We start from the raw sequence: 13,789 nt of genomic DNA, 5'->3' as shown, positions 1-13,789 counted from the left end.
TGAGTTTCTTCAGGGTAGGAACCATCCTATTGGGAAAAATACTTGTGTGAATGCATCACTAGGCAAATAGTAAAACTGTTTAAATAACGTGATCAAACAAATGAATATGGCACAAGCTTATAGCTGGTGAACAGCTGACTCTGGCTTTGATAAGCAGACTTTGTAGCTAGCAAACAGTGATCCAAGGATTAATCAACTGAAAGTGTTAGTAAGAGAAATGTTGTTCTGTTTAAGGAGCAGGCTATTTTTCCTGTATTTCCCCCCACTGATGACAGATTATCATGTCATTCTTACAACAACCTTAAAACATTTTAATACAAATGCATTTTGCAGTACTGTTTCATATTAATTGTCAGCAGATGTGTTTACTGATTTTAATGCAAACATAAGTTCACTGTAAATTTTTAATGGCAAGTTTTTTTCCTTATGACATGCAGTTCACTTTAAATTTGAAAAACAGCAAAAACGTTGACAGATGGCAAACTTAGAACTAAACAAAAGAATGGGGAAAAAACTGATTTATCAATTTCTTTGCTATTTATTGATCTTTAACTGAAAAAACCCTGCTATAGTTTCTAGGTAGGAGGAGAGTGGAATGAATGGTATTATAGAATTGTATTTATAGGCTGACAGGTTTCAGTGTTCTCTTTCAGATGATTTTGCATAGATATAGATGAAAAATAACTTAAGCTTAGTGAACGGTTTAAGACCATCTGGTGTAAGGAGAATGGATGTGCTCTATCAGGGCTGATACATCTGGGCAGAGACTACAGAACTATGGTTCTTCATTTGCATAATTGCTGTAGGCTTAGGATCATTGGATGTATGAATTCTTGGATTCAGTTTCCAATTGGAAACCAAATGGTCTGCAGTTCTGGAACCATGTGCAAGTTAAGCATCTATGCTCTGATTAATCTTACTGTTAAAAGAGTAAAGCATTGCCAGTAGAAAACAGAAGTGACATGAACTTAAGAATGCAATTTTGCACTCAGGTGTGCATGACATCTTTTAAGGAGTAAAGTTCAGTGTCCATTAAGTTCCCATCTATGTATAAATTGCTGGACCATAGTAACAAGACATTATGGGTGGTATTCACTTAAGTTTTACTCAAGTAGACCCATTGAACTTAATTGCCTTCATGATATCATCATGCTCATGACTTTCAGTAAGTTTACTCTACTTCTCCCCTGCATGCAAAGACAGGCTTTGGTGGATTGAGTAGAGAAGACTAATAGGGGGTCCAACGGTCAGGAAGGCTGTTTTTGTATGGGTGGGGCAGATGAGACTCATCAATCTAAGAAGGTAGCCCATCTAGGAGAAGGAAACCTGCAACCAAGCTGGTGCCAAACGTATTGCTCATCTTTCCTCTGGACCACATTAGCGAGGCTGAGCATGGGAGGACCGCCATATACACTGCTCAGGCTGGCTTTCACGCTGGGGAGGTCACTTTGGTGCTGCTAACATAGTGATTTGACTTCACACCCAGAGGCACACTCCATTGTCTCTCAAGACAGACAAATGCTAATTACTTCTGTCATTTCTCTATAAAACTATTAATATTGATCATTTTAAGGGTCTTCGCACTCACCACATCCAACAATAAAGCTTAACTTGTCTTATACTTTGTATTGTGGGTGAGAAAGAGCTATTTATATATTATATACATTTCATTTCAGTGGACTAAAGGTAAAGGGACCCCTGACCATTAGGTCCAGTCGCGGATGACTCTGGGGTTGCGGTGCTCATCTCGCTTTACTGGCCGAGAGAGCTGCTGTACAGCTTCCGGGTCATGTGGCCAGCATGACTAAGCCGCTTCTGGCGAACCAGAGCAGCACACGGAAACGCCATTTACCTTCCTGCTGGAGCAGTACCTATTTATCTACTTGCACTTTTATGTGCTTTCGAACTGCTAGGTTGGCAGGAGCAGGGACCGAGCAACGAGAGCTCACCCCGTCGCGGGGATTCGAAACGCCGACCTTCTGATTTAGACCACAGCGCCACCTGCATCCCTTCAGTGGACTATCAGATAGCTAAAGAAAAATGATTGATTGGATCCAGACTTCACATCCAGTGAATAGAAATGCTCCTTCCATGCCCAGAAGGTGTTTGATAGGGCATTGGAATCCAATGTGAAGGGGAGGTGACTTTTGCCAACAGCCCCTTTCCTTACAGCAGCCTATGCACTCTGAAAATCAGCTTTGGAGGGTATTCCAACTGCCAGGAACAAATTTTCAAAGAGCACAGTTGGAGTGGAGAATCAACAAAAGTTTATGCCTCCCTTCTACTAGTGGGAGCATCCTCCGGACAAAATTCTTCTCAGGGAATACTCCTGCTGGATTCAACCTACCATGTCCTTTTCTAAAAAAAAAAAAAAAAATCCCCATTGTACTATGAGAAAAGAAACCACACCTTTTTAGGAGGAAGGGGACGTATTATTGCAATTGTTGGCAAAATGTATATATAGCAAAGGACCAATTTCCTGCCAGTGTCAATTCAGGGGCTGTTGTGGTTGCCTTATTTATCCACATTTTTTGAGAAAAGTTCTTCCCCACTTTGAATTCTTCAGTATTACTTCTCCCTAGATCACCAGAGCTCCAGAAAGTAGATGGTACCATCTAGGAGAAGCTCTGAAATTTTTCAACCTTGGATACCAAGAGTGCTAGGTGATGTGCAGAAGATTTTATTCTAGGATGCTTTTGGCCAGTTTTGAGGGTTTAATTTCTCCTGTTCTAGTTTCATTGAGCCACTGTTCTTTCTTAAATCTGACCCCACTCGCCACCCCGGTTTCAGTGTCATGAATTCTCCTTTTGCATAGGACCATTTCATTTCCTAAATTCTTCCTTCCACCCCCAGATTTCCTTCCATTTTTGAAACATTTTAGCTGCACCAACATGAAGCATTATAAATGTTAAGAAAATTGATTAGAAATTTTGAATATAATAATGTAGAAATTTATGTTCAATTGCCTGTGGTGGCAAATCACTTGCTGCCGGAGGTAATAGTTGGTATACTAATGTCTTGCAGCAGAAATAGATTGGAGGCTCCTGAACCATGAAGTGTTTCAGAAACAATTAATAAGGAACCTAGGTTAAACAAAGCAGGAAAAGTCTATTTATATTTGATTGATAATTAGATGGTAATATATAAGCATGCATATTTAGTATTAGACTGAAAATGGAAAGCAAAAACCTCTGAACAGCCTTTCCTGTTTCTGCCACTTGCTGAGCTAATTGTCTTGAGCTAGTGATCAGTTAATGCTGAGCTAATGATCAGTTAACTATTCTTTGAATTAGCTTTTTCCAAGGAGCCAGCAAGCTATTTTACTGTTTGATTATAGTCAAAGGACCCATTAAAAGTGAAGTACTTTTGAAATGCTTTCAGTTTGGACACTGTTTCACATTCATATTAAAATGAATCTCGATGACAGTTTAAATTGGGTCATTATGTGCCATGCCTCGATGATAACATCATTTAAAACTTTGTCTATACTTTGATTTAGTCACAAGTTAGTACGTCATTGAACATGAACATTTGACATGAAACAGGTGCCCCACACTGCTTACTCCAAGGATGGGAAACCTGTGGCCCTTCAAGATGTTGCTACTCTACAGTTCCACCATCCCTGACCATTGACCATGTGGGCTGGTAGCAGTTGGAGTCCGACAACATCTGAGGGGCCATAGGTTTCCCATTCCTGGTCTTATACGAAAAGCATCTGAGAATTGGTATAGGTAGCATTAGAAGTTGAATATTTATTCTTCAAATTGTACTACTTAAAAACATAGATTTGTAAGTACAGTGGTACCTCTGGTTACGTACTTAATTTGTTCTGGAGGTTTCTTAATTTGTTTCTTAACTTGAAATCGTTCTTAACCTGAAGCACCACTTTAGCTAATGGGGCCTCCCGCTGCCGCCGCGCCGCCGCTGCCCAATTTCTGTTCTCAGCCTGAAGCAAAGTTCTTAACCCGAGGTACTATTTCTGGGTTACTGGAGTCTGTAACCTGAAGCGTCTGTAACCCGAGGTACCACTTTATTATTATTGCACTTAATTAGCATATTTTTTTGTTTTTCCTTGTGTCTCTTCCCTACACCCATTTATTAATTGCACCTGACACGAAAGTTGGTTGGTGTAGCAGATCTGTTAGGTGGTAATATAAACAAGCCCTTAGCGATGTGCATTACATGATATTTATTGGTCCTCAAGTGATAGCATTTAGCAATTGAGTATCCTAAATTTAAGGGGTAAAGCTGTTTTATAAAAATACCCGTCCCATTATTAGTTGTGTGCTGTTTTGTTTTTATAACCCTTTTTTAACTTAATGTGTTCTTATTTTAAAATATAGAAGTTTACAATGCATAGGATTTTAGAAAGAAGTTTTTATGTAACTTTTTCAAGTTGCTTTTGTAAATGTGTTTATAGTTTTGTTATTTTACAAACTGAACGTGATAGTTGGGTTATCAGTCCTTTTAACACTGCATATTTAATGCTATCTACCATCAAGCTGTTGTTTTACACCTTTGGCAATAGGAACTTTTTATCTTTTTCTTTGCATTTAGGTTAGGTTTTTAGCCCTGTCTGAAGTTTGCAATGGTGAACAGGTGCAGGACGTTGTGTTTCATAGTGTTCTGAAAATCATTTCCACGGTAATTTGCTGCTCATAACTGAGCAAACTGCAGGAAGCTTTGCTGCAGGGCTGTATTTCAGTGGTCCATCACATGTTTTGCATGCAGAAGATCTTAAGTTCATTCCCTAGCATCTCCAGGTTGAGTGTGCAAATACGAAAGCCCGGAGAGCTCCTGCAAGTCAGTGTAGGGAGTACTGAGCTATATAGACCACAAGATCCAGCTACAGTGTAAGGCAGCTTCTCATGTTCACTTTCACCATTGTATTAAGAGCCCCAGATTTGTAAATGATTGTCTCACATTTTCATCAGCTATGTTTTTTCTGCTGCCACGGAACCCTGGGCAACACAGAATGTTAGTTGTACTGAGGAGAACTCTAAAATAAACACTAGAAAGTACAGTAGGCAAACAAAAACATTGTGTCCTTCAAACTAAGATCACTGTTAAAAATCTGGAACAGGAATGCAAACTAGAAACTTCTCTCTGTTATTATAGGAGTAACAGAGGTCGACAGAAGGGATTTCATAGTTACAGAGGAAGTGCTAGTAAGAATATAAAGAGGATTAACCCCTAAAGATGACTCAAGCTCAGCATTTTGGTAGAATCTTCGGCACCTGATGGTACAAGAGCTCCCTCCCAATTTGGCCATTCCTCAGGTTAGCTGTCAAGTTTGTATTGTGAGCTACTAAAGATTTCTCTTAAGTCTTTGAGTATGTGAGAAATGTGACGAAAAGAGATCAGAATAAATTGGATTATTGCGAAGAAACAAATAAAAGAGAAGAAGTAGAGACAGGCCGTATAATTAAAATATATAATGGGTTTCCTTTAAAATTAAGAGTGTGTGTGTATTTTTATTGTTTTATAGTTTGTATTAAGTAGTTGTCAAATGTTTTACTGAACAGCTTTTGAAGAGATGAAGATCGTTCAGACTTGTCATCACATATACCTTCACCAATAACCATTGTAGGCTAATAGTCCTGTCTTGGAACTAATGAATTCTGGTATCTGTGTTCTAGGTTTGAACCACGAAGTGATGTGCAATGCACCACATAAATCCATTTTAGCAGTGCTCTTTGACTATCCACCTCTTTTGGTTTGATCATTTTATATTCTAATTTGAATTAAAATGCAAATGCTCAGACCTCATTTGCAGTGCTGCTGAACTCTTATCCTCAACTTGCATTTAAACTGTATGCTAAGCCTTCATTATTTAACACAGTGCTTTTTACATCAGTTACTATAGTTTCACAGCTAACTATAATTGACACTTTTGGTCTCTTTTCTTGGTGTATTTTAAGCATGGGTTTGACTGTAATCAATTATGCCTTTAAAATGTGATGTTGCCATTGTGTTAAATTCTTTGCTTTAATAGCTTGCATTAAATATTGAAGTACAGTAAATATTACTTTGTAAATAGTAACTGTGGCGTGGCTTTATAGATTTGGCTGTTATTTCTACATTTCCCAGCTTTTAGATAAATAGCAGTTGAGAGCAATTTGAATCTTGGCAAACAATTATAGGCAAATCAAGTGAGAGGAGTTTAATAAGGTAATTTGGGAAATATAACACATAAAATCAGTTATTTGTACAGTCCAGGATAGTATACCTTTAAATGTTTAAAATTCAGCCTTGGTGTGAATGAAAACACAACTGAAATTCACTGATACTGTAGGAACAAAATCAGAGCAATCTTCTTCTTACTGGAAAAGCTAGATTTTTTAATTAAAAAAAATAGAAACTTACCTAGCAGATGACTGAAGACAGTTTCTGGATTCTGTGTCTCCAAATACTGGGATACACTCTCCAGGTAGGAAGCTTTCTGTATTAAAAATGCATTCTGCACACTAGCTTTCACATTTCTTTTTCTCTACCGTGTCTGTCTCATTTGCTGGTGCTGCTTCATTTTGTTGCTGCTTGCTTCCAGTTTACTCCCAGTTATTCCAAATCCTTGGGTTCGCCCTCTAAACAGTACCAGTACTTTAAATTCTTCTCTTAAGAGGCTAAGAAAAAGAGTGATGGACTTTGCATCTTCTCAAACAATAGAGGCAAACCCATCGATTCTGGTTAATTTAGATGTTCATTATTTATCAAACGTTAATTGAAGGCTTCAGCACTCAGTAAATCCCATTTGCTTTTGTCATGTGAATTCCAATACTGAAAACTTCTCTCTGTTCCAGAAAATCCGGTATATGTCAGTGCTGTACGTTGTGTTGAAGAGCAGGGCAACTGGACTCCAGGTTTTGCCTTAACTTTTCACCTGCATAGCCTGCTTTTGGTAGTGAATGTTGAACAGTCTGCTCTTCTCTCCTTCTGTCAAACACAGATGTGAAATGCTGCTTGCGAACAGGGGAGAAACTCCCAAAGGGTGTAGTGTTGTGTCATATCTGAAGACAGTGAGCATGCATGGCATCAATGAGTTGCTTATATGAGCTATTCAAGTCAGGCACTGAACTGATAGGATGACGTTTCCATACATAATACACTAATTATTTCTTCTGATGGACAGCAATGTCTATTGGTAGGAAGAAAAATCTAATGATGCAATAAGGTTTGATAGGTCCGCCCTGTTTGAATGGCTTACCACACCAGAAAACCTCCTATTATTAGTGAAATGGACAGTGATTTGAATGCAAGTATTGGAGTGCCATTTTTATTCAAGTCTGACTTTTTTTGTAGCTAGCAGGTATTAAAGCAGATCTGAGAAGAGGAGCTACTGAAAATTTGTGTTTAAAATAGATTTTTTTAAAATGAAGTAATTGGTTTATTTCAGAATATGTACCTTAAAAAAGACCCTTAACCATGTTTAATTGGACGTAAATCCACTGATTTTTGTTATTGATGCTTAGGATTGTCAAATAAATATGTCACTTCAATTGCCCCCATTGAAATAGATTTCCAGCCCGTGAATACTTGTTTGGTTTAATTTTAAAATGAGACATTCCCATTTTACTACTACGCGAGTAGTGCTCTTTTGAGGTTAGCATGTGTTGAGCCCTTCCTGCTTAATGCATGCATAGAACGCCCTTGTGTTTTTTATTCTCATATATGTGTGTGTGTGTGTGTGTGTGTGTGTATATATATATATATATTGTAGAGATAAGTTACTTCAAAGATAGGTTTGAACATCCCCATTAAAAGACTAGTTATAGCATTTAAAAAAATGTGTGAGAGAGACTTTATTTTATTAATCTATCTTCTCACACACTATGAATAGGGAAAATCATTGCTTGGGAAGAGGTGAGAAAAACAACTAAAATATAAGGGATATCGTATCCCTGGTGATTATAATTACAGTAATTCATAATTTTGTTGCAGTGCTGTTTTTTAACCTCTGTTTAATTCTCTGTTCCCTAACCAGCTCATCTCCTTTGGTTGGTTAGTTCATAGTTAATGATCACTGTTGATTTAACCATGTCCTGCATCTTTCCTGTTGATTGGTTTCAAAAGTCATAATTAAAGGCAGAAACTTGGAGCCAGAGTAGGCAATGTGTGTTTCGCCTGTGTTCATGATATTGTGTTTAATTGTGTACCCGCATGAAAATAAACCCATGTGAAGACTGGGTTATTTTGGCAAACACCCAGTTCACACAGATACCTGCAGAGATGTGTGTATACACACACACACGCACATTAATCTTGGGGAAATCATGGAGGAAACATGATTAAGACATCTTGAAACTTAAGAAAACATTCAGAGCTAGGAAATGTATTTGGTTCTTAAGTATCGGCAGTCTTAGAGTTTACTTGTTTCTGTGGGGTGACTTGAACCCATGTTCGGCCTAACCTGAACCTGCTGAACTGTGCCTTTCATGTGGCTGAGTGAAACAACTGTCAGGAAAGCAAATATTTTATTTATTTATTTGATTTCTATTTCATCTTTCCTTAAAGGAGATCATGGTGGTGACATATGCTTTTTCCTCCCCTCTCGTTTTATCCTCACAACAACCCTGTGAGGTAAGTTAGGCTGAGATTAGTTGGAATGAGCCGCACAACAGTTTCCACTACTAACTTCCTAAATTACCTTCTCTTTAAGTTGGAAGAAGGCTGTGTCTTGCGCATAGACCTTACACAGAAGGGTCTATTTAGGAGATTCAGTTGCTGGCATCACTTAGCGGCCAGTCTTCAAGGGGCAAGTGTTCTTGGCACCGGAAAAATTGATTTTGTGACTAAAAATGCATAGTAAAGTTTGGGCTTATGATTGAAAAAAAGATGTTGGAATGAATTTCAAAAAAGGAAACAGAAAGGTTGTAGAAGTCATTTTATTTTATTTTTCCTTTTTCTGACACACCTTAAAAATATACCCTGAAAATGGTATTATAATTATGAGTTACCAGTAATTTTGTGTTGTGTTTGTAACAGATAGTGTATTTTAAATTTTGGTGTGACATGAAGGGATGCCGAATGGGGCAGGTGGCATGTTTCTGTATGATATATGTTTCGTTAAGATTCATTGCTGCTTGAATAAAATGTTTTAGTTCTTTTGTCTTTGTGAATAGTTGCAGCTAAAATGAATAGAACAAGCCTCTCACTTTTTTGTTAGTCTTTGTTCTGTGGCTTTTTTTGGGGGGGGGGTATTGCTTCTGTATGGTAATTATTCATTATTTCAGTTGGAATAGTTCTACTCTGTGAACAGAATATGTGATTATCATTCAACTAAATTAAATCTGTCTTTAAAGCTGTAATTTGATAGTCACTTTAGTCTCTTGCACATTATATTAGTTGTGTCTAAAGAGAATCAGTAAATGTTTGTAAAGATGTATGTAGGCTATCCCTTTTAGCACAAAACTTTTGTTTTATTTTTAATTGGACATTAAGGTAAGATTGTTTGAGCTTAGTTCTTTTGTGGAAAAAAAATCAAGCATTCCTTAAAAAATTATAATAAAATTTTGTATTTGAAGCATCCATACCTCTTTTTAAAATTGTAAGAATAATCTGTGATACTAGTGAACGAGAACTTTGCTTTGCAAAGTGGAAAGAAGCATGGATTAAAGCAAAACAGACTGGAGAAGTAGCAATAGCGACATAAGTTAAATAAAAAATAAATAAATAGAATTCCGCTACAGCTGATTCAATTATGAAGGGCCACCATCCTTCTAAGTGTCTCTTGTTACTTCTGTTTGTATAGTTAATGTAATTTGCAAAATGGAACTATTTAGAACCCTCCAAGCAAATATGTTTAGCTGCAGGCAACTTCAAATGTGTAGTGGCGTGCCACATCTTCCAGCTTGCAGACAAGGGTACACTGACACTACTCAGATGCTCTTTCCTCATGAGTGAGGGGTTTTACAGTATTTGGGCTGGAGCAGAGTGAGACTGTCATACAAGAGACCTCCAGGTAGCTCTCTTATCTTCTAGATGGCAGTTGAGTGGGTGAGAAGGTTTGCACACATCTTTCACATGCTGATTTTAGAATATGGGATGTCAGGTGTTGGGTGTGCAGTTGCAAAGGATGCTACTCCAAAAGTACCGCCAGCAGCTAAAAGTGAGCTCCTAATTATTCCTTTGCAAGTAGGGCTCACTGATGGCTGCTGGGAGCCGGCCTCACTGAGAGGCTGCGTAAGGGAGTTATCCACTGGGAACTCTTTAGTTCAGCTGCTAGGGGCTGTTAGTGATTCCTCCATTGTCCTTTTGTGGTTTGAATTCAAACTCCCTGCAATCAGACTTTAATCAGCTGATTGGCAGTTGCTGTGAGCCCCTTTGAAGTTGGCACCTGATGTCATAATGGTGTCAGGTGATTGGTAGGTGTGTGGCTCTGCCTATCTGTCAAAAGTTAACCCACTTGGGATGGTAAGAATCTGGCCCACCGGCTGAATCTAGTTTCCCACCACCATATTGGCAAACTACACCTTTATGTCTTTGAGGAACCAGTTGTGTTAGGAGCTTCTGAAAAGGAGGTAGATAAAATTGGCTTCTATTTTGTAACCAGATTCCATGTGGTTGTAGTGGTTAAGAGCGGTAGACTCGTAATCTGGTGAACTGGGTTCGCGTCTCCGCTCCTCCACATGCAGTTGCTGGATGACCTTGGGCTAGTCACACTTCTTTGAAGTCTCTCAGCCCCACTCACCTTACAGAGTGTTTGTTGTGGGGGAGGAAGGGAAAGGAGAATGTTAGCCGCTTTGAGACTCCTTCGGGTAGTGATAAAGCAGGATATCAAATCCAAACTCTTCTATATATACATTGGGCATGGCTCATAATGTGAGTGGCTGGGGAAACCGAGCCAGATGGGCAGGGGATAAATTGTTGTTGTTGTTTATTACGAGTTCACCTTGGAACCAGGACTGCCTACCACCATCCCTGCCCTCCTAACCCTAAAACCTAGCTGGTGATGGCAACAAGCCTCATGGAGCTCTGGGTGTGTGTATACCATTGTGCTTGACAAATGTTCTTAAGCTCTCTGGTGGTCTGGAAGTGGCATGTCCCAGGTTTCCTGGCACTGTGGTGCTGCCATTTCAGTGTTCTAGATACTAAATTGTAATGTAGGCCTTGCAGAAATTTCGCTTGAGATTGCTTAGTAAGTTTCAAGGGAAGAAAAGTGGGTGGTTGGGTAAGGCTCAGGGTCTTGTGGTGGTTGGATCCAGCATGCTGTTCTTACTGTGAAAAAGCAGGTGCTTATGGGGAACCGTCAAGCAGGACATGAGCGCACTAGCCCTTCTTCCACTTGTGATTTGCAGGAGCTGGTATTTCAGAGACATACTGAGCCCAGCAGTGGTGGTAGCACATGACCACCATGGCTAGTAGTTTAGGTTTCATCGTGTACATCTTTGGGAGAGTGGCAGAGTCTAAACTTCAGATTGGGCTTCGAAACACTGGATTCTGAGTTTTGGAAAAATAATGTAGTTTAGTCGAGGCCATTCTGAATTAAACTTGGGGGAGGATTTGCAATCACGAGTTGAGATTCTAGGTGTGATGTCACATTTAACATTTTTTAAAAAGATCAGTGGTAGGAATGTCAGTTCTTTAATGAATTTTAATAACAGGATTATGTTGTTGGCAGGATTACAACTATGCATGTTCTATGTCTTTTTCTCTGACTGTTCTAGTTGCCATAACAACTTGATTCTACCATAGAATTTCCTGCTTGTAGTTAAGGTTTTTTTCTGCACTGCTGTTATGGAATATATGTATTTTAGGAATTTATCATATATACCCATGCCCTCCAAGTGACAAGGTACACTGTTCATTCAAATAATGAAGTGGGTGGTCTATGTTGACTAGTATGGCAGAGAAAACGGGACCATTCACATAGAAAGTGATTGTGCATAATAGGGGCTCATCAGGAAAGGAAAATACGGGTAGTTCCTTAAGAAGCAAAAAAAAAAAAACAAAAAAAAAACAACCCAAACTGGAAAGACCAAACTGCACTCAATATGTGGCACCTTCATTTAAATTTTTGATGGGGTTCAGAAATATCTAAGGCAAACTAAAGAGGCTAACCAGTTCTTAGGAATCTAGGTACATAGGAAAGTGCCTTATACCAGCCAAACTAGTTGGCTATCTAATGTAGTATTGTCTACATTGACTGGCAGTGGCTCTGCAGAGTCTCAGGCAGACTTATTTCACATTGCTTGCTATCTGATACTTGTATGTTCCATCATTCTGTGATTGTGTCTTTCCTAAGTGTCAAGGCTTGAGAAATGCTTGGAAATCTTACTCAATCTGAACTGTTGCAGTATGATTACTTAATATTATTACATTCTTATGCTTGCAATTAATTTTTTATAAATTCCCTGGAGTCTCTTCTGTCAGACAAGGAGTGAAGGTTGAATGTCTAAGCTGGAAAGTTTAAATAAAAAATATGGAAAAGAAATTACCATAATGTGGAAAAAGAAGGTTTATTTGAAGATTTGCACAACAAATATAAAATTGGAGTGACTAGGAAATTATGGAGTTTCATTCATATTGCCTTTCAAGAACAAGTACAGTTTTATCTTATTAAAAATGATCTGTAGAGTATAGATTTTTATTCTGGGTTCATGAGGAAGTGATGGTGCAGAACTGCATAATTACAGGAGTTGGTTTTTTTTATTAAAAACAAAACAAAACAACTATGCATGTACTGGCAATTTATTATCCCATCCCAAATCCAAAAGGCTAGATCTGAATTCTCATTTTGAACAAAGGAAAAATAATTCTGATCTTCTGTTGCTCTTTAAAGAATGAGTTAGAGTTTTAATTAATGGAAGAATTGTATTTGCAGTTAATATAATTCTTGCCTTTAGAATTAGAGTATAATAGAATGGTACAGAACAATGATCTTTAAAGGTATTTATCATCCATTTCAAAGTGAATTGTGTTTGTTCAAGAGAATTACAAAATCCTGTTTTTAAAAAGGGTTCTACAATTTATGCCATCACAAATTTTCTAATCTCCCTGTCAGTTGCTACGTGACTTTCATATGCCTGACTGCTACTCTTGTATATGTTAGAAAGGGATCTAGGGTACATCATCACATGGTCTTAAGGTGGGGTGGGGAAACTGTGGTCTGCAAATACCAATATTGGCCCACCCAGTGGTCCAGTTTGCACTGCATGCCCATTTTTCAAACCACACCCAGCTGTCAGTCAGCTGGTGTGGGCAGATGGGCAGGGTTCAATTCTGTGTTGGCAACTTGTGACTGTTTCCAGCAGAGAGCAAGCACCCTCAGCCAAACTGCAGGATTTAACTCCAATTTGAAAGCTGAATTAATACCACTTGATTGTAAGAAAGTCTCTAAGTGGTTTACAAAAAAAACACACACCCTTAAAACAGACATTAAAATTATTGATAAAAAATAAGGCTTTTAAAAATATTCAAAAGTTTATTAAAATCAGCAGGTGCTGGAAAGGAATAAAACACATGTAACATCTTCATATCTTGATAGGGTTGCTTAAAGAAAAAAGGTTTTAAGGAGGTGCCTAAAAGCACTGTTAGTTGTCTCCCATGTTACAGATGCCAGGCTGGCTTCAGTTAGGAATTGGGCATTTAGTGTCACCAGCCCCATGCTGTGGAACACTCTTCCAGCAGAGATACAGCAAGCATTCTTGCTTTTTACTTTCAGGTACCTCTTAAAGACTTGGGTGACTGTTTCAAAAAAATTTGAGTAGCCAGTCATATTAATAATTACTTTGTTTTCTTTGTAATCAGTCACAGGCAAGGGACTGAGGAGTCCCTTGGGAGGAAAGGTAAA

The 13,789-nt window shown here is 38.4% G+C and overlaps 2 protein-coding genes and 1 long non-coding RNA gene across 3 annotated transcripts in view; 2 read left to right on the top strand and 1 right to left on the bottom strand.

Annotated features, from left to right (window-relative positions):
* The window catches only part of CHRM5 (cholinergic receptor muscarinic 5), a 62,603-nt gene extending 56,014 nt beyond the window's left edge, over positions 1–6,589 (bottom strand). Inside the window, exon 1 of the mRNA XM_033144858.1 lies at positions 6,367–6,589. The gene's annotated coding sequence lies outside the window, so the exon portion shown is untranslated. The remainder of the gene's footprint in view (positions 1–6,366) is intronic.
* AVEN (apoptosis and caspase activation inhibitor) overlaps positions 1–13,789 on the top strand; it is a 103,789-nt gene that overhangs the window by 50,189 nt on the left and 39,811 nt on the right. The gene's annotated exons all lie outside the window — the stretch shown is intronic.
* LOC117044288 overlaps positions 1–13,789 on the top strand; it is a 38,186-nt gene that overhangs the window by 19,406 nt on the left and 4,991 nt on the right. Inside the window, exon 2 of the long non-coding RNA XR_004426284.1 lies at positions 5,119–5,279. This is a non-coding gene — a long non-coding RNA (uncharacterized LOC117044288). The remainder of the gene's footprint in view (positions 1–5,118; positions 5,280–13,789) is intronic.

This window comes from Lacerta agilis, chromosome 1, assembly GCF_009819535.1.
Source record: "Lacerta agilis isolate rLacAgi1 chromosome 1, rLacAgi1.pri, whole genome shotgun sequence".
NCBI lineage: Eukaryota > Metazoa > Chordata > Lepidosauria > Squamata > Lacertidae > Lacerta > Lacerta agilis.
The sequence above is the reverse complement of the archived record's forward strand: the minus strand, read 5'-3'. Positions and strand labels throughout refer to the sequence as shown.